The sequence below is a fragment of the Mobula birostris genome, chromosome 10, assembly GCF_030028105.1.
Source record: "Mobula birostris isolate sMobBir1 chromosome 10, sMobBir1.hap1, whole genome shotgun sequence".
Classification (NCBI taxonomy): domain Eukaryota; kingdom Metazoa; phylum Chordata; class Chondrichthyes; order Myliobatiformes; family Myliobatidae; genus Mobula; species Mobula birostris.
The window spans coordinates 45,088,043-45,108,249 of NC_092379.1; the positions used below are offsets into that span (position 1 = coordinate 45,088,043).

Here is a 20,207-nt window from a genome sequence, read left to right on the forward strand (position 1 = left end):
AATATACAACCATGAGATTTGTTTTCCTCACTGGCAGCCATGAAAGAAAACAACCATGGAATTAATCTGCTACTAATTGTGCTCCTCTGTTTGTTCAGTATGTCATGAACGGGATGAGAGGAATTGTCAATAATGCTCTGCAGCTTCTGCAGCATCCTCCTCTCAGACACAAAACCCATGGAATCCAATTCCACCCCAGAACAAAACCAGCCTTCCTGACTAGCTTATCACTTAATCCTTATCTGACTCAAAAATGAGTCCTGATAATGTGTCTTAGCCTGAAATGCTGACTGCTTAACTTCTCCATAGATGCTGCTAGACTTCCTGAGTTCCTCCAGCAATCTGTTTGTGTTGCTCTAACAATTAGTGGCTAACATGGTACCAAAGTTCTTTACCTTGGTCTCCAAACTCCCTAACTCCCCACCTCTTTCCCACTTCAAGGTTCTCTTTAGCGGTTTACTCTGATGTATTATCTTCAGTGATAATGTTTCAAATTTTACTTGTTCACGTTCAGCAATTAGTGTTGCTGCTGCACAGCTCTGCTGACCCCCAATTCAACTTTAGTCTCAGTTTCTGTCTGTGTAGACTTTGCTTATCTTTCTTCTTGCCATGTTTTTCCACCAACCCAATGCCAACACAAACAATTTTCCAATTTCATCTCACACCCCAGAGATGTGTTTATTGATTACTGGGCAAGTATAAGTTGCTCCAAGTTTGGGTGAGTTGCAAAAGAAAGATGCAAGGGTAGGGTTGAAATTGGGCAAAAAAAAATAGACTATTATGAAATAGGTAAGGGAATGGAAACGTTCTCAGCAAACACTTAATCCACACACTGTAGCTTCTACTTATTTTATTTAATTTTTAATTTAGAGATAAGTACAGCAAGGATACAGGCCCTTCTGGCCATGCCATCCAATTACATCCATATGACTAACTAACCTAATAATATGTAGGTCTTTGGAATGTTGGCGGACACCCACATGGCCACAAGGTCAACATGCTTAGAGGCAACGGCAAGAACTGAACCCAGGCCACTGGCTTTGTAGTAGCGTTATGTTAACCACTATGCCACCGTGCCATCCAACAGAAAACTGCGGGGGGGGGGGGGTTGGAACTTGCAAGGTTTCAAAGAACTAAACAGCCTCCTGCACGATGAGAATTTTCTGATATATGGAATTTGCAATGAAACTGAGAAAAGAATATTTTAATGAGATGCTATTAATTGAAACTTCTACAGCACCACGTCTAATTTCCGCAAGTATTCTTTGAACTTCTGATAATGCTCACTATTTTCTACCTTTCGTATTAGTTAAACCAGATTGGACCTAGTCTGGACCTAGACTGTAGTATTAACACGAGAAATCCTGCAGACGCTGGAAATCCAAAAATGTTGTCTAGCCTGCTGAGTTGCTCCGTCATTTGTGTGCGTTTCCTATTACATTAAGTTATTTTCCCTCTTACCTGTAAAATATCCCATAGACGGCGGGGCTAGCCATGGCCGTGTGTCTACCCAGAATCTCTAGCGTTCCTGAAGCTACCCAATCAGTAACCATGGGAAATTAACGCGCATGCGCGGGAAGGTTTCACTCTGAGTTTGCGCAAGATGATCTTTGACGATGGACCGAGGTGATGCAAAAGCTGGTAGGTGAATGCGGGCGCAGCGGGTGAAGGGAGCTGTGATCGGGCTGGGATTTTTATAAATGCCCGGTGTCGGCGTTGGAATTCTAATGAAAACTTACTGTCAGACTGTTAGCTCCTCATTGACAACCTGATATTTCGAGTTGTTTGGTGGAAAAAACAGATACCGTCTGGGGGGCGGGGCTGGGGGGGGTGATCGATAAAGGCGCGTGCGCAGTAATTGTGTGGCGTATGGACCGTCTTCAGGGTCATTTTGAACAAGGTCTTTGTGTCCGGTGTATGCAATTTTATTCGAAATTCATAATTAGTAACCGTGGTACATAGAGAAGCTGTAGTTCAGAATCTGGTTGCATGTTGCTTAGCAGTTAGACAACTTTCTGGTGATCCAGGAAGAAGTATCGACCATATCGAATAGAGAGGGACTGTAATGCATGCGTGGCTGTCATAATAATGCAGAAAGGAGTGCGCGCTGCTTTGGTTTGCTAATGAAACACTTCCATCATCTTGACTGATGAGGAGGTTAGTCCTAGAGCAGAGAAGTGAGAGACAGTCAATGCTGCAAATTGGAATAAAATTATAAATAAGCTGCTGGAAAAACTCAGCAGTATAATCAAAAGGGTGATTGAAATCCACATCAGGACTGGGTGAGTAGAGGAAAGATAGCCAGTATAGAGAACACCGAAGTTGGTGGGTAAAGGGGGAAACTAGATAAGTGAGCAATATTGGTCAGATGTAGCTGAGAGGGAGGAGCAGAGTTGGAAGGGATAGGGAAAGCAAATCAAAGAGGAAGGAACCCAGGTAGATGTGTATATGTGTGATTAGGCAGAGGGAACCAGGTAGTGCTGGGTAAAAAGTTCAGATAGCAAGGTGATGAGAGATGGAAAGAGTGAACAAAGGCAAAGAGGCTTGTTGTATTGGTGACACACACAAAATGCTGGTGGAACGCAGCAATCCAGGCAGCATCTATAGGAAGAAGTACAGTCGACGTTTCGGGCTGAGACCCATCGTCAGGACTGGTCCTGAAGGATATCGGCCCAAAATGTCAACTGTAGTTCTTCCTATAGATGCTGCCTGGCCTGCTGCGTTCCACCAGCATTTTGTGTGTGTTGCTTGAATTTCCAGCATCTGCAGATTTTCTTGTGTTATATTGGTGAGTTCCCTGAAATTCAATGCTTGTGCCATTGAGTTGTAGGCTACCTAAATGGAAAATGAGTTACTATTCTTCAAATTTGCATTTGGCTGCAAGATGACTGCAGCAGGATGAGGATAATGGCCAAGATGGATACAATTTACACCAGGAGGAAAAAGGCCTATGCCTGTGCCGTACTGTTCTGTGTTCTATAAATAATTGATTGCTAATTTAAGCAACGCACATCAAAGTTGCTGGTGAATGCAGCAGGCCAGGCAGCATCTCTAGGAAGAGGTACAGTCAACGTTTCAGGCCGAGACCCTTCGTCAGGACTAACTGAAGGAAGAGCTAGTAAGGGATTTGAAAGGGGGAGGGGGAGATCCAAAATGGTAGGAGAAGACAGGATGGGGAGGGATGGAGCCAAGAGCTGGACAGATGATTGGCAAAAGGGATATGAGAGGATCATGGGACAGGAGGCCCAGGGAGAAAGAAAAGTGGGAGGGGGGGAAACCCAGAGGATGGGCAAGGGGTATAGTGAAAGGGACAGAGGGAGAAAAGGGAGAGAGTGAAAAAGAATGTGTATATAAATGACGGATGGGGTACGAGGGGGGAGTGGGGCATTAGCAGAAGTTTGAGAGGTCAATGTTCATGCCATCAGGTTGGAGGCTACCCAGACGGAATATAAGGTGTTGTTCCTCCAACCTGAGTGTGGCTTCATCTTTACAGTAGAGGAGGCCGTGGATAGACATATCAGAATGAGAATGAGAATTCCTCATGATTGCTAATTTAATTGGTTTGGCACAACGTTGTGGGACAAAGGGCTTGTTCCTGTGCTGTACTGTTCTGTGTTCTAAAAAGCTGATGTTGGAATGGTCGTGGAAGATTTTAATATGCAGGTAAATGGGAAAATCAGGTTGCTCCTGGATCCCCAAGAGAAGGTATGTGTAGAATGATTAGAAGCTAACTTTTAGAGTAGCTTGTGGATGAGCCCACTAAGGAATGGGCAATTCTAGATTGGGTATTGTGTAATGAACCAGATTTGATAAGGATAAAGGAATCCTTAGGAAGCAGTAGCCATAGTATGGTAGAATTTACCTTGCTGTTTTAGAGGGAGAAGCGGAAATCAAATGTATCGGCATTACAGTGGAGTGAAATAAACTACAGAGGCAGGAGAAGAGGAGCTGGTCAAAGTTGATTTGGAAGGGGATACTAGCAGGGATAACGTCAGAACAACAATGGCTGGAGTTTCTGAGAGCAGCCTAGAAGGTGCAGGGTAAATTGCAGGTCGATTTGGTGGTGAGGAAGCAATTGCAATGTCAGCTTTCATTTTGACAGGATTAGAATATAAAAGCTAGGATGTAATGTTGAGGCTCTGGTGAGGCCTCATTTTTGGAGTATTTTAGGAAGATTTGGGTCCCTTGTGTAAGACATCCCAAAAAAAAGCAGCATTCTAAAGGAAGAATGAGGTAACCATGGCTGTCAAGGGATGTGAAAGACAGCATGAAAGCATGAGAGGGCATATAATGTAGCAGAAATTAGTGGGAACGCAGAGGATTGGGAAGCTTTTACAAACCAATAGAAAACAACCTTTTAAACAAAATAAGTATTAAAGAGAGAAATGATTAAATATGAACCTAAGCTACCAATACTATCAAGGAGAATACCAAAAGTTTTTTTTTCAGATATATGAAGAGCGAAAGGGGCAAGAGCTGATATTGGACCACTGGAAAACGACACTGGAGCGGTAGACTGGGGGACAACAAAATGGCAAAATAACACCAGTGGAATGCCAGAAATTTAAGTATCAGGAGCAGAAGTGAGTGCAATTGCTATTACTAAGTGACAAGTGAAGTTTATTGTCATTTATCTACATGCATGTATCTAATATATGTAAACATGTAATGTATGTAGAATTCAGACAATGTTTCTTAGAACCAGGATGTAAAGCGCATAACACACGATAACTTAAGAATGTGGGGATAAAAATCTACAGACGAATCACATATTAATGCACTTTAGTTTGGTTATTTATATTAAATATTGTAAGGTACAGAACAGATTAACCGGTGACACCGAATACAGTGCATTCAGGAGTTCAGAAACCTAATGGCCTGGGGGAAGAAACTGTTTCAGATCCTGACCGTCTTGTTTTTATGCATCGGAGTCTCCTGCCTGATGGTAGAAAGTCAGAGGATGCTGGATAGATGGACGGGATCTTCAATAATACCAAGGGTCCTGCGTATGCAGCGCTCTTGATAACTGTCACCAATGGATGGTGGGGAGACCCCTATGATGATCTCGCTGTTCTCATGGTCCTTTGTAGGGATTTCTGGTCCAATGTTCAACAGCTTCCATAGCAGGTGGAGATGCAACTTATCAGTACGCACTCCATAGTGCTCCTGTACAACACAGTTAAGACTGTGGTGGGCGGGGGGGGGGGGTGGTGTGTAGGAGCCTTGCTTAATCTTCTTAGGAGGTGATAGTAAGGGACCAGATGAGCTCATCTGTGATGTGAACTCCCAGGGACTTGGCGCACTTAACTCTCTTAACGGATGTATTCGGGGGGGGGTGGGGAGGGGTAGTTTGTCTGCACCTTCCTGAAGTCGACAATAATTTCCTTTGTCTTCACCATATTCAGGCTTAATTTGTTCTTCTCCCATCAATCCACCAGCCACTCCACTTTTTCTCTATACTGCATCTTGTCATTGTTCTTGATAAGGCCAACCACTGTTGTCGTCTGCAAAGTTGATGACAGGGTTTGAGCGGGATCCTGCGACGCAGTCATGCATCAGCAGTGTGAACAGCAGCGGGCTGAGCTCACGGCCTTGGGGAGCTCTGGTGCTCAGCGTAATGGGACAAGAGACGTTGCTGCCCACACGCACCGACTGTGGCCCCACTGTTAACAAATCCAGTATTCAATTGCAGAGTCGGGTGTTGAGACCCAGCAAGAACAACTTCCCCACTAGTTAAAACAGCAGTCTGGCATATGAGACCCCATTTTCCAGGTGGGACAGGACATAGTGGAGGGCAGAGGCTATTGTATCATCAGTGGATTGATTAGCAGGAGGTGCTTGGGAAGCTGAAAGATCTGAAGGTCGATAAGTAACCTAGACCAGATAGATTACACCCCAGGACATGGAAGAATGTAGCTGAAGAGGTTGAGGAAGCATTTCTGGAGGACCGGAAAATTGGGGACATCACTCCATGCCTTAAGGAAGAATAGCAGGAAATTATAGGCCAGTTAGCGTGGCTTCAGTAGTCACGTCTAGTGAAGAGCTTTAAAAACCCAGCCTCTATAAAAGAGAGGTACCGTCTAGCACAGGGGTCCCCAACCTTTTTTGCAGTGCGGACCGGTTTAATATTGACAATATTCATGCAGACCGGCCGACCCAGGGGGGAGGGAGGCAGTGGGGGGGGGGTGTAGGGTTGCCAACGGACAAGAGTAGCAGTCAAATACTTTGTGTTTACCCCGAGAAAGACTACAATGACCATGAAGCCCTGCGCGGGCACCAGGGCACATGCGTGACTTGCACATGCCTGTACATGCCAATTTTTTTTTTCTACAAATCGTTTTCGGCGATTCTGTTCGGCGGGGAGGGGGTTGTTAATCATGACCAGAATATTGGTGATAAGTGGCTAATACACTCAATTTTCATTTCTAAAATGGTTTCTGTAACAAATTTAATATTAAACACACAGCGCATATTTTCCTTGCATGAATATAGTGATAAGTCAATTATCGGGGAGGACAGGGGAGATTGAAGTAAGTGTTGAACGAACTTCCAGTAGAAGTGGTAAAGACAGGTTTGATATTGCCATTTAAAGAAAAACTGGATAGGTATATGGACAGGAAAGGAATGGAGGGTTATGGGCTGAGTGCAGGTCGGTGGGACTAGGTGAGAGTAGAGTTCGGCACAGACTAGCAGGGCAGAGATGGCCTGTTTCCTTGCTGTAATTGTTATATGAGTCACTTATAAGTCAATAGCATCATAACATTTTAAGTAACTTTTGGATATTAAACACATAGCGCAGATTTTCCCCGTATGAACGTATAAAATCATTGCAACACACCAACATCGCTGATCAGTGGGAGCCCTGGGCTTGTTCCCTGCAACAACACGGTGATGGGAGACAGCGATACTCAAAGGGAGTTCCTTATGTCCAGTCTATTCAGCAATTTAGTTTTCGTTGCATTCATTGCAGAGATATGTTGGAAATGGAAGCAACGTTTTCAGTGCTTTCGTGGCTATCTCAGGATATTTAGCCTTGACTTTGATCCAGAATGCTGGCAGAGATGTTGTATACTTTTCAGCCCGTCGTCATTTGCAAGCTCGAGGAGTTTTATCTCCTTCCCGCGCTGACATGGATGACGCACGGGTAACGATCTCACGTGTGTTTAAGCTCGACAGTGGGCATGACAGGGAATGAGGAAAGGTGCAGCTGACTCATATCACCAAATCATATCGTTTCCTCGCGGCCTGGTAGCACGTACTTTGCGGCCCGGTACCGGTCCGTGGCCGGTGATTGGGGACCACTGGTCTAGCAGAGCGGTAGTCATGAAAGCAGTCATCATCGGAGTAGGAGGGCTGTGGCTCGACAAGGCTTCAGCGAGAACAGGCGGAGGCAAGGTAAGCAGGTAAGTTCATTGCTTATTTCCTATTTTTTTTTTATGAACTAACTCTTGAGAGAATAGGGGGTATATCTGCAGAGCCAGTGTTCTGTTCTGTATGTCAGATGTGGGATTCCCAGGAGACTCCCAACCTCCCAGATGGCCACATCTGCACCAAGTAGATGGAGATGCTCCTTGGAGACTGTGTTAAGGAACTGGAGCTGCAACTCAATGACTTTCAGCTGGTTAGTGATAAACAGGAGCTACAGGGAGGTAGTCGCCCCAAGGCTACAGATAAATGGGTGTATGTCAGGAGAGGGAAGGGAGAACATCAGATAGTGGAGAGCACCCCTGTGACCAACCCCCTTAACAATAAGTACTCCATTTTGAGAATTGTTGGGGCAAATGACCTACCTGGGGAAACCAACAGCACCTGTGCCTCTGGCACTGAGTCTGGCCCTGTAGCTCAGAAGTGTAGGGAGCTGAATTGGATGGCAGTAGTAATAGGGGACGCTATAGTTGGGGGAGACGATAGACGATTCTGTGGACGCATAAAGGAAACACTTATGGTAGTTTGCCTCCCAGGTTCCAGGGTCCGCAATGTCTCTGGACACCTCCACAATATCCTGAAAAGGGAGGGTGAGCAGCCAGAAATCGTGGTACATATTGGTACCAATGACATGGGTAGAAAAAGGGAGGAGGTCTTGAAATAAAATACAAGGAGGTAGGAAGGTGGCTGAGAAGCGGGACCACAGTGTAGCAATCTCAGGATTGCTGCCTGTGCCACATGACAGTGAGAATCAGAATAAAATGAGATGGTAGATAATGCGTGGCTGCAGGGAGCAGGGATTCCGGTTTCTCGATAATTGGGTTCACTTCTCGGCCAGGTATGACCTGAACAGAAGAGACAGGTTGCACTTGAATCCAAGGAGGACCAATATTCTCGTGGGGAGGTTTACTAGAGCTGTTGCGAGTGGTTTAAACTAATATGGCAAGGAGATGGGAACCAGTATGATAGAGCTGAGGATAAACCAGCAGGTTTACAAGTAGATGATGGGAGTAACATGAATGAAAAGAAAGACAAGCCAATGATTGGATACAAATGCAGACAGAGCAAAGAGATAAATTGTACCACAAAGGCAAAATTCAAAAGGGCGAAGAATGCAGGACTGAAGGTGCTGTATTTAAATGCACGTAGCATTCAGAATAAGGTGGATGAACTCGTGACACAATTACAGATTGGTCAGTATGACGTTGAGGGCATCACTGAGTCTTTGCTGAAAGAAGGCCATAATTGGGAGCTTAACATCAAAGGTTATACTTTGTATTGATAGGACAGGAAGGATGGCATAGGCAGTGGTGTGGCTCTGTTGTTAAGAAGTGAAGTTGCATCTTTAGTAAGAGGTAATATAAGGTCAGAAAATGTCAAATCTTTGTGGGTAGAGTTATGAAACTGCAAGGGTATAGAAACCATTATGGGAATCGTATATAGGCTTAAAAATTGTAGCCAGGATGTGGGTTGAGATTGCAAAGGGAGCTGGAAAAGGCATGTAGTAAGGGTAATGACACAATAGTAATGGGGGACTTCAGTATGTAAGGGGATTGAGAAAATCAGGTAGGTGTTGGATCGCAAGCCATCGAGATAGCTTTTGAAAGCAGCTTTTGCTTGAGCCTACTTGGGGAAAGGCTGTCTTAGATTCGATGTTGTATAATAACCAGATCTTATTAGGGAGCCCATGGATGTTGTGTAATAACCAGATCTTATTAGGAGGCAATGATCATAATATGATTGAATTCGTACTGCAATTTGAGAGGGAGCAGCATAACTCACAAGTATCTATATTGCAATGGAATAAAGAGAATTACTGAAGTATGAGAGAGGAGCTTGCACAGGTGGATTCAAGGAGGATACTGACGGGGATGATGGCAGAGCAGAGATGGCTGCTTCTGAGAGTAGTTCACAAGACGCAGGATAGATTTGTCCCACAGAAGAAGCTGTTCTCAAATGGCGGGGTAGGCAACCGTGGTTGATAAGACAAGGTTATAAGAAGGGAAAAGATGAAATATGAGGGCAAACTAGACAATATTGTAAAGCAGGATGCCTTAAGTTTTTTTCAGTTACTGTACATAAAAAGTAAAAGGGGGGTGAGAGTTGGTAATGGACCACTGGAAAATGATGCTGGTGAGGTAGTAATGGTGGACAAAGAAATGGCAGATGAACTTAAATGAGTACTTTGCATCTGTCTTCACTGTGGAAGACACCCACAGTGTGCCAGAGGTCCAGGAGTGTCTGGGAGTAAGACTGTGAGCCATTGCCATTACAAAGGGCAAAGTGCTAGGCAAGCTCAAAGGCCTTAAGGTGAATAAGTCACCTGGACCAGATGGACTACATCTCAGAATCCTGAGAGAGGTTACTGAGGAGATCGCGAATGCATCACTCGTGATCTTTCAAGAATCACTTGACTCTGGCATGGTCCTGGAGGGCTGGAGGATTGCAAATCTTACTCTACTCTTTAAGTAGGGAAGCAAAAGGAAGGAAGTTACAGGCCAGTCAGCCCAACCTAGGCAGTTGGAAAAGTGGTGGAGTCTATTATTAAGGATGAGGTTTTGGGGTACCGGGGGACTAAAGATAAGATAAGTCAAAGTCAACATGATTTCTGTAAAGGGAAATCTTGTCTGACAAATCTGTTAGAGTACTTCGAGGAAGTAACAAGCAGAGTGGAGAAAGGAGAGGCAGTGGATGTCATTTACTTGGATTTTGAGAAGGCATTTGATAAGGTGCCACACATGAAGCTGCTTAACAAGATAAAATCCTGTGGAATTACAGGAAAGATACTGGCATGGATAGAGGAATGGCTGCCAGGCAGGAGGCAGCAAATGGGAGTAAAAGGGGCCTTTTCTGGTTGGTTGCCAGCGATTAGTGGTGTTTGTCAGGGCTCAGTATTGGGACAGCTGCTTTTCACATTGTTTGACAATGATTTAGATAATGGATTTAATGGCTTTGAGGCAAAGTTTGCAGTTGATGTGAAGATAGGTGGAGGGTTAGGTAGTGCTAAGGAAGCAATGCAATTGCAGCAGGACTTGAACAAATTGGAAGAATGGGCAAAAAGTGGCAGATGGAATACAGTGTTGGTAAATATGCAATATTGCAATTTGGTGAAAGGAACAGGACTGTGGACTATTATCTAAATCGGGAAGGTTCAATCATCAGAAGTGCAGAGGGACTTGGGAGTCCTTGTGCAAGACCCCTGGAAGGTTAATTTACATGTTGAGTCTGTGGTAAAGAAGTCAAATGCAATGCTGGCATTTATTTCAAGGGAAATAGAATATAAAAGCAAGGAGATGATGCTGAGGCTTTATAAGACCGCATTTGGAGTGCTGTCAACAGTTTTAGGCCCCTCATCTCAGAAAGGATGTGTTGTCATTTGAGAGGATCCAGAGGAGATTCATGAGGAGGATCTCGGGAATGAAGGGGTTAACATATTAGGAGCATGTGGCAGCTTTGGGCCTGTACTTAGAAGAATGTGGGGTAGGTATCTCATTGAAACCTACCAAATGTTGGAGGGATGATATAGCCTGGATGTGGAGAGGATGTTTCCTATGGCGGGGGTATCCAGAACTAGAGAGCACAGCCTGAAAATTGAGAGGTGAGCTTTTAGAGCAAAGCTAAGGATGATTTTGTTTTTAGCCAGAGAGTGGTGATTCTGTGGAATTCTCTGCCACAGACTGCAGTGGAGCCCAGGTCAGTGGGTATATTTATAGTGAAAGTTGATAGTTTCCTGATTGGTTAAAGCATCAAAGGATACGTCAGGAAGGCAGGTGTATGGGGTTGGGTGGGAGCGGAATCTGTCATGATGGAATGGTGGAGCAGACTTGATGGGCTGAATGGCCTAATTCTGCTCTTGTGTCTTAAGGTCGTATTTTCAGAGGAGTTGAATTTAAAAACAAGGATTTAATAATGCTGCGAATCATTTTAAGGCATTTCTCAAACCCCACTTAAGACTATTGTGAGCAGTTTTGGGCTCCTTTTCTAAGCAAAGGTGCTCTGGCATTAGAGAAGATCCAGAGGAGATGCACAAGAAGGAAACGGATGAGGTCCTCCATGACTGCTTTGAATCGGTGGACTGGTTAGTATTCAAGGACTCGGCAGCTAACCTTGATGAGTATGCCTCAGCTGTCACGGATTTTATTTGGAAATGCACTGTGTGTCTCGCAAGACGATCCGGGTATTCCCTAACGGGAAACCTTGGATAAATTATGAGGTCAAGTCCCTTCTAAAGGCTAGAGCTGCGGCTTTTAGGTCCGGGGATACCAGTCACTACACGGAATCCAGACGTGAACTCCGGAAAGCCATTAAGGGCGCCAAGAGGCAATATCGAGCCAAGTTGGAAGCCCAGGCTAACCAAAGGGATGCCAGTAGACAATGGCAGGGTCTAAATGAGATCACTGGGCACAAAGAAACGGCTGGGAATATTAATAACTGTGGCGCTTCCCTTCCAGACAAATTTAACGTATTCTACACAAGATTGGAACAGAAGAGGAGCATCCCGCTCCCACTGGATGAACCTGACCTGGTGGCATCGTCACCGAGGAGGTCGTTAGAAGGGCCTTCCTGAAGATAAATCCAAGGAAGGCAACGGGCCCAGATGGCGTCCCAGGATGGGTTCTTCGGGCCTGTGCAAGCGAGCTAGCTGGAGTGTTTGCTGATATCTTCAACTGCTCCTTGCTTCAGTCTAAGACCCCTCGTGTTTTAAGAAGGCAACGATAATCCCAGTGCCGAAGAAGAGCAGGGTGGCATGCCTGAATGACTATCGACCTGTGGCTCTGACATCAATTGCTATGAAGTGCTTCGAGAGATTGGTTATGGCACACATCAACCACAGCCTATCGGTCAACCTCGACGCTTTGCAATTCACCTACCAGAGCAGCAGGTCAACGGCAGATGCCATCTCTCTGGCCCTACGTTCCTCCTTAGAACACCTGGAGAATAAAGACGCATATGTAAGGCTCCTTTTCATTGACTACAGCTCTGCCTTTAATACCATCATTCCAAATAAACTGATTCCTAAGCTCCAAAACCTGGGCCTTAGCACTCAGATCTGCGGCTGGATCTTCAACTTCCTCACAGACAGGACCCAGGCTGTAAAAATAGGGGACAAGCTCTCCTCTACAATCACTCTGAGCACCAGTGCCCCACAAGACTGTGTACTCACTGTACACCCATGATTGTGTGGCCAAGTTTCCATCAAACTCAATATATAAGTTTGCTGATGACACAACAATTGTAGGCCGTATCTTGGGTAATGATGAGTTTGAGTACAGAGAGGAAATTAAGAACCTGGTGGCATGGTGCGAAGAAAATAATCTATCCCTCAATGTCAGCAAGACAAAGGAATTGGTTGTTGACTTCAGAACGAGTTGCGGACCGCACAACCCAATTTACATCGGTGGTGTGCAAGTGGAACAGGTCAAAAGCTTTAAGTTCCTCGGGGTCAATATCACGAATGTCCAACCAAGCAGAGTCCACCACCAAGAAGGCCAACCAGCACCTTTACTTCCTGAGAAAACTAAAGAAATTTGGCCTGTCCCCTAAAACCCTCACTAATTTTTATAGATGCACTGTAGAAAGCATTCTTTTAGGGTGCATCACAACCTGGTATGGAAGTTGTCCTGTCCAAGACCGAAAGAAGCTGCAGAAGATCGTGAACACGGTGCAGCACATCACACAAACCAATCTTCCATCCGTGGACTCACTTTACACCGCACACAGTGGGAGCAGTGCTGCCAGGATAATCAAGGACACGACCCACCCAGCCAACAGACTTTTCGTCCCTCTTCCCTCTGGGAGAAGGCTCAGGAGCTTGAAGACTCATACGACCAGATTTGGGAACAGCTTCTTTCCAACTGTGATAAGACTGCTGAACGGATCCTGACCTGGATCTGGGCCGTACCCTCCAAATATCCGGACCTGCCGCTCGGTTTTTTTGCACTACCTTGCTTCCCATTTTTCTATTTTCTATTTATGATTTATAATTTAATTTTTAATATTTACTAATTTTAACTTTTATTAATATTGTTAATATTTAATATTTGTAATCCAGGGAGTGTGAAGCGCAGAATCAAATATTGCTGTGATGATTGTACGTTCTAGTACCAATTGTTTGGTGACAATAAAGTATAAAGAATGATTCTGGGGAATGAAAGGGTTAATGTGGGGAGTGTTTGATGGCTCTAGATCTGTACTCAGTGGAATTTAGAAGAATGAGGGGTAATCACATTCAAACCTAATGGAAGGCCTAGATGGAGTGGACTTGGGGAAGATGTTTCCAGTCGTGGAGGTGTCTGGAACCGACCTCTGAATACAAGCATGACCTTTGCAGAGAATAGGAAGAATTTCTTCATCCAGAGGGTGGTGAATCTGTGGAATTCATTGCCACAGCTAGCTGTGGAAGCCAAGTAATTGAGTATATATTTAAAGCAGAGGTTGAAAGGATCTTGACAAGTTAAGAGTGTTAAAGGTGATGGAAAGACGGCAGGAGACTGGGTATGAGAGGAATAATAACTCAGCCATGATTGAATGGTGGAGTAAACTCGATGGGCTGAATGGCCAATTTCCTCGCTGTTGGTCTTGTAGGACAAATAGGTCAATGACGGAATAGGAAACAGAGTAGAAGTGCCATTTCGGGTTGCATGTCACCTTCCCATCAACCCCCCCTCCCCCCAGCCCGCCGTAACACTGGTTCTATCTATCATATACCAACCTCTGCCTCACCCCTTCGCTCTTCTGTCTTGCTCTGCTGTCTGCCTTTCCTCAACATCTTTACTGACAGATTTATTTCAAGAAACAGAGGAGTAAATTTTCAAAAGGGGACTGAGGCTTTACTGACATTTTGTTTTGCATTGGGTTGTCTATGAAAGAGGAAGAGCTGGTAAAATTTGAGCTCAGATATTCAAAGTGACCCAAGTTGTTGTTGTTGTTTGTTTTTAGAGCTTCATTGAAATAATAGTTTTCTTGATAATGATTACCATGCTGAAATTTGTCATGCATCTGAAATTGTATTGATTGTGCAGGCAGCCATTTCGGTGATCGGAGACTGGCTAGGACTTAAAGGTTTTTGTGAACAGTATCAACAATTAGTGACTCTGATTTTAATCACTGGGTCACAGCTGTGAACAAACCCTGGCAAGGTAGCATGAAAGAAGGAATGGAGGGTGCAGGTATTAAGTAAGTTTCATGCAGAGTTGAGGAAAGGGGGATGATATAGGGATGTACAATACTGAAGGAATGAGAGAGGTGGAAAAAGATTAATGTGCTGAAGTATCTTCCAGTGACAGCATTAACATGAGGATATTCTCTTGCAGGTTATATGAATGGGAGTAGCTGAGAACTGGAAATTCAATCTGACTGCACATCGAGATCTGGTAGCGCAATTCAGTAGGACATGAATATCACTGACATTTGTGTGTAAGAAGAGATGTTTCCCATTTGTGAGTGTCAGAGTTTGAAAAGAGCTTTAACACAGCCTGGGGAAGTCCACCTTCCACAGCAGATATAAACTGCATTTTGTGTGATCAAAACAACAACTGAGCATCCAACCTGGAGCGTCACAAGGGTACCCGCTCCACGAGGAAACCGTGGAAGTGTGATGACTGTGGAAAGGGGTTCAGTTCTCCATCCCAGCTTGAAACTCATAAGCGTAGTCACACTGGAGAGAAGCCATTCACCTGCTTACTATGTGGAAAGGGGTTCACTTTATCCTCCAGTCTCCAATTACACCAGAGAGTACACACAAATGAGAGGCCCTTTAAATGTTCTGACTGTGGAAACTGCTTTAAAATCTCTGCAGATCTGATTAAACATCAGCTTGTTCACACTGATGAGAGACCTTTCAGTTGTTCTCACTGTGAGAAGAGGTTTAGGCAGTCGTCTCACCTTATTCAACACCAGCGAGTGCATACAGGAGAGAGGCCACTGACGTGCTCTGTTTGTGGGAAGGGGTTCAGTTCTGCATCCAATCTTCGGACGCACCAGCGAATTCACACTGGAGAAAAAATGTTCTCCTGCTCCATATGTGAAAAGGGATTCACCCAATCATCCAACCTGCTGAGGCACCAGCAAGTTCACACTAAAGAAAGGCCATTCATGTGTTCTGTGTGTGGGAAGGGATTCACTCGGTCATCACACCTCCTGAGACATCAGCAAGTTCATGTAATTGCAGAGGTTTGATTCTGCTATGGAGAACACCTCCATTTATTTCTCGTTGTTGGTAACCCCATGTAACTGAATCTTACTGCCCTTTTTATCTGTCTGATAAATTAACTGAGGTGTATAGACATTGCTTAATTTACCAAGCTAAGAGAAAATAATTGATATCCAATGCTGGCTGCTGCATTCTAAGGCTTCTCTAGATCATTTTGGTTCTTCAACATTTGTTTACTCCTCCAACTCTCCTGGTTGCCCATTTTGATCTTGATAACCAAGTAAGTGAGTATTAATTCTCCTTTGGGAGCTATACAAAACTCATTGTTACTCACTTTCAGTTATCAAACGCGTTAAGCAATCCATGCCATTTCTCATGTTTAATAGGGTAAAATGTCATCAGTGCTAAAAATATGAAAAATTCTGCTCGGAAAATACGCAGATCAGGTAGCGTCTGTGAGAAGACAAATAGGCTTAACATTTCAGAGTGAGATCTCTTCATCAGCATTCGTTAGCATTCACCATTAATTGTGCATATCCTACCCCTATTGTACTACCCATAATGGACCACATGTCAGAATTAAGTTCCATTTGTCACCTCTGGCCAGCTGTCTAGCTAATCTAAATCATGTAGCCTTAGACAATCTTCTGAACTATCCATAATACCTCCAATTTCCAGGTCATTTGCAAACATAATAATTGTACCTCCTACATTCACCTCCAATTTGAAAAACTATGTCACAAAGCAAAGATCCAAACACCAAACCCTCTGGTACGTGACCAGTCACAGAGTAGCTTATTGGGGGAAAAACTCCATTTGTCAATACCCACTGTCACCAAGATAATTTTGGATCTTAGATGCAAGGGAAACATGCTGGAAATATCAAGCAACATACATAAATTTCTGGAGGAACTCAGCGGGTCAGTCAGCATCTGTGGAGGGAAATAATCAGGTGACACTTTGGGCTGAGACCCTTGCTTAAAAGGGGGTAGAAGCAGGAATAAGGAGATTGGGGGGAGGTTGATAGTGTTTGGATCTAATTAGCCAACTCATCTTGCATCCCAAGAGTTCCTTATGTATTAGGTAACTATGTAAGTGATACTTAAATCTCCTAAAAGTACTGTATAAAATTCAGACAGTAAACCACTTTATTCTGACCAACCTACCATGTGGGATCTTGTCAAATCCTCCAAGGTCATTGGAAATTTTTTAATCTTGAGGCTTTTTTCTTGCCATGCCTCAGGATTTTCTTTGGTTTATACATTGCACTTGTATTCTGTCCTCTTAATTAATCACCTGAATTATCTCAGTAAATAAGTTGAACCACCCACGCTTTCTGCCATGACAGTCTTTTCCTCTTCAGTCCTGACGCAGGGTCTCAATCCAGAACATTAATGCTCACTTTTTGCCTCCACTGGTACTATTTGGCCCTATGAATCCCTCCAGAATTCTGTTTTTTTTTGCTTCAGATTCCAGCATCTGTTGTCACTTTACAACTTTGTCTTTTTTCTCTCTAATGTCAGATTAGTTTCTCAGAGTGGTCTTTCTCATAGCATTTGGTGTACATTTCAGCAGTAATTTTGGCTCAATATTTCTCCCATAGGAATTGTATAAAATTTTGCAAAAATTGTTCTGGATCAGCCATCTTTGCCATCACCTTGTCGTCTGTTAAATGAAGAGCAGTATCAGGAGTAGACCATGGGTCCCTTTGAGCCTGCACCACCATTCATGAGGGTTGTTAAGACTATCTCCCAATGCAATTTTAAAGTTTCCTTCTTAGTTCAGTTTGTGTAAGTATAATTTTACTGTGCTAAGGAGTGTTGCTACTCAGATATGTTTCATGTATTCTCTGGTTATATAAATGCAGTGTAATTCTAACCAGCCTGAACGAATAGTATACATTTTCTGTATGAACTCAGTTTGTATCATAAGAGCTTGAGATGGTTGTTGAGCACTTTCTAAAGTCAGCATTCTGTCAGTTATGATTTGAGTAACTTTTGGAGTACATAATCAGTGGAGATGTTTTCCCAAGATCAATCAGAAGATGGTGGAAACAATCATGTCCAAACTCCTTAAGGACATTTGTTACAAAGAGGAATTGATTTATACATAAAGGAAAATAGAGCAACTGTGTAATGGTCAAGGAACCGAGAAATCCCTTTACCTCTTTGCTGTTTTCACAGAGGCACAGTCAAGGATTCCCTGGAACAAGGTAAGTTAAACAAGTTGTTACATCGCTGACCACAGAGCATTATCTATTTAGTGCAATAATACATTTGCACCATTCTCTCAATAAATTGCTACATCTGAGGGTTTCTGGAATACATACTCAGCCAATGTCCAGAGTGCATGACTCATAAATTTCATTTTTACAATTTATCGGTTACGGTGAGAAGGTCGGTGAATCTAGTTGCGAGGGAGATAAATCAGCTAAGATGGAATGGTGGCACATCCTCAATGGGCCGAAAGGCATAATTCTGTTCCTATTATTGCAATAGTCCTTATCACTAAAAGGTACTTTAAAAATGCCTATGGTCCGTCAGTGTGGGAGGTCCTGATTAGACAAACAATTATTTTCTTTCACTCAGAAGGCAAAGAGGTGATTGGAAGAGAAGCTTAGGGTGGGGAGAGGCCTTCAATTTTAACCTGATGCTATTTGTTATAGTTATCTATTGCAGACATTTTTCTCAAGCTCAGGCAGACATATATGTGAACTGCAGTGAAGTAAGGTGTTATGGAAAGCAAACAATAGGATATGACCTCCTCTTAAGCAGATCTGGTTCAAAGTCTTAAGCCCAGAAACATGATACAGAGCATGTGCAGGAAAGAAGATATTCCAGTACAGTAAAGCTATCTGTGTGTTTACTCTCATGCCCTGAGAGATCAGTTTAAGACGATATTGTAACCACTCAAAGTGACTCACCTGAAGTCACTGAATAAAATGCTAATCAAAAAGCAATAAGCAATGTTGGAAGTCTGAAATACAATCAGTAAATTTTGAACTACTTGGCAAATACGACCGTAACAGCGGGAAGCAAATTAGTGAACTTTCCAATTCAATGATGCTTCGCATGAAAGGTTGACTCAGTTTCTTTCTTTGAATTGATTGCTAATGATATTTTCAGAAAGTCTTAAATAAAATTCAATGTAAAAGCATAGTGTGTAAATTAAAGCTCATAGGATTGGATTATGCTGCAATGGATTGAAAATGACTCGTAGGAAAGAGAAAGTAGTAATAAGCATAGCTTCTTTAGGGTGAGTGTGATTAGTGCTTTGGTCCCAGCTATTCCAACAGATGTCAATAATTTCTTCAAAGTATGGCATTCATCACCGATCAGTGCTGAGGCTATTGCTTTCTTGGAGTGTTTAAGTCATAATTTAAAAGTGTTAATTATGTATTTAATATTTGAGTGATACTGTGAATATTGTTTAAATATTCTTGTTTACATAATTCATTTCAGATCATATGTAAAAGTCTTGTCATTGTACTCCTATATCATATGTACGTGCCTGACTAAAGTTTAAAAAAAAATGAACTTAAGGACATGTTATCCCTGGCTCTGTGTTTTTCTTTCAATTAGGTTTATGTTTTAGAATGACAAAATGTAACAGTTAACAGTTTGCGAACTATGAAGATCGTGATAAATTGAGGCAGGAAATGAACAGGCTGATGAAATGGACAAATGTGTGACAGATGAATGATAACACAGAAAGATATGAGGTGATACATTTTGAGGGGAAAAGTGAAGAGACTACATAGATTAAAGGGTAGATTTCTGAAGGGGGAACAGCCCCAGGGGACCCTGGGGGAAATGGTTGCACAGGTCTTTGAATATGGGAGGACATTTTGAAAATATTGTTAATAAGATGTACTCAGTTCTGGCCTTTATTAGTGGATGCATTGAGTGTATAAGCAGGGCAGTTGAACTGAATCTCGAAATGTTAATCAATTTTCACTGGAGAATTGTGTTCACTTTTAGTCCACTCAGTATAGAAAGAATGTAAAGCCATTAGGGAGGACCCAGAAACGAATTTCATGAATTGACAGATTAAAGGGGCTGAAACTTGATTTACTCCAGAAAAGAATGATGTTGAGAGCTTGATTTAAGTATATAAAATAAAAATGAGTTAAATGAAGTGGATACAGGGAGGCTGTTGCTTTTAGAGTGGAGGTAAAAAAGCAAAGAGAATTGACAGTAATACGAGGAAAAATGTGCATTTTGTATTTGGAATCTGGATACACAGCCAACAGATGTGGTGAAAGCAGGTTCTATTTAGCTTTCAAGAAGGAATTTCTATTCGTGTATGGTGGAGAAAAAATTGCAAGACTATGCCAGAAGAGGCCAGTGAGAGGACATGTGTGGTGGAACTCTTGAATTCCTCTGCTTTAGCAATGGGTTATGTTGCAGCCAATCTATCTTTCCATTTAATATGCCAACAATATACAGCTCAATGCAGTGGTGAGTTTTAAGTCTGCAAAGAAGCTTCAAGCTGAGTAATTTGGGCAAATGCATGTCAGAAGTGTGGATAAGTCTAAAATAGAGCCTGCTTTGGTAGGATAGACAGAGTATAATTGTTATGACAAATGTTGATACAGAGTGATTTCTGCACCTTTTTCCAACAGTCACTG

General features: G+C 43.0%; 1 long non-coding RNA gene across 1 annotated transcript; it reads left to right on the top strand.

Moving 5' to 3' along the window:
* Positions 1-1,596: 1,596 nt before the first annotated feature.
* On the top strand, positions 1,597-19,103 carry LOC140204497 (uncharacterized). The gene is made up of 3 exons (XR_011887651.1): positions 1,597-1,641; positions 4,450-4,583; positions 14,739-19,103. It is a non-coding gene; the product is annotated as an uncharacterized lncRNA (long non-coding RNA).
* Positions 19,104-20,207: the final 1,104 nt, after the last annotated feature.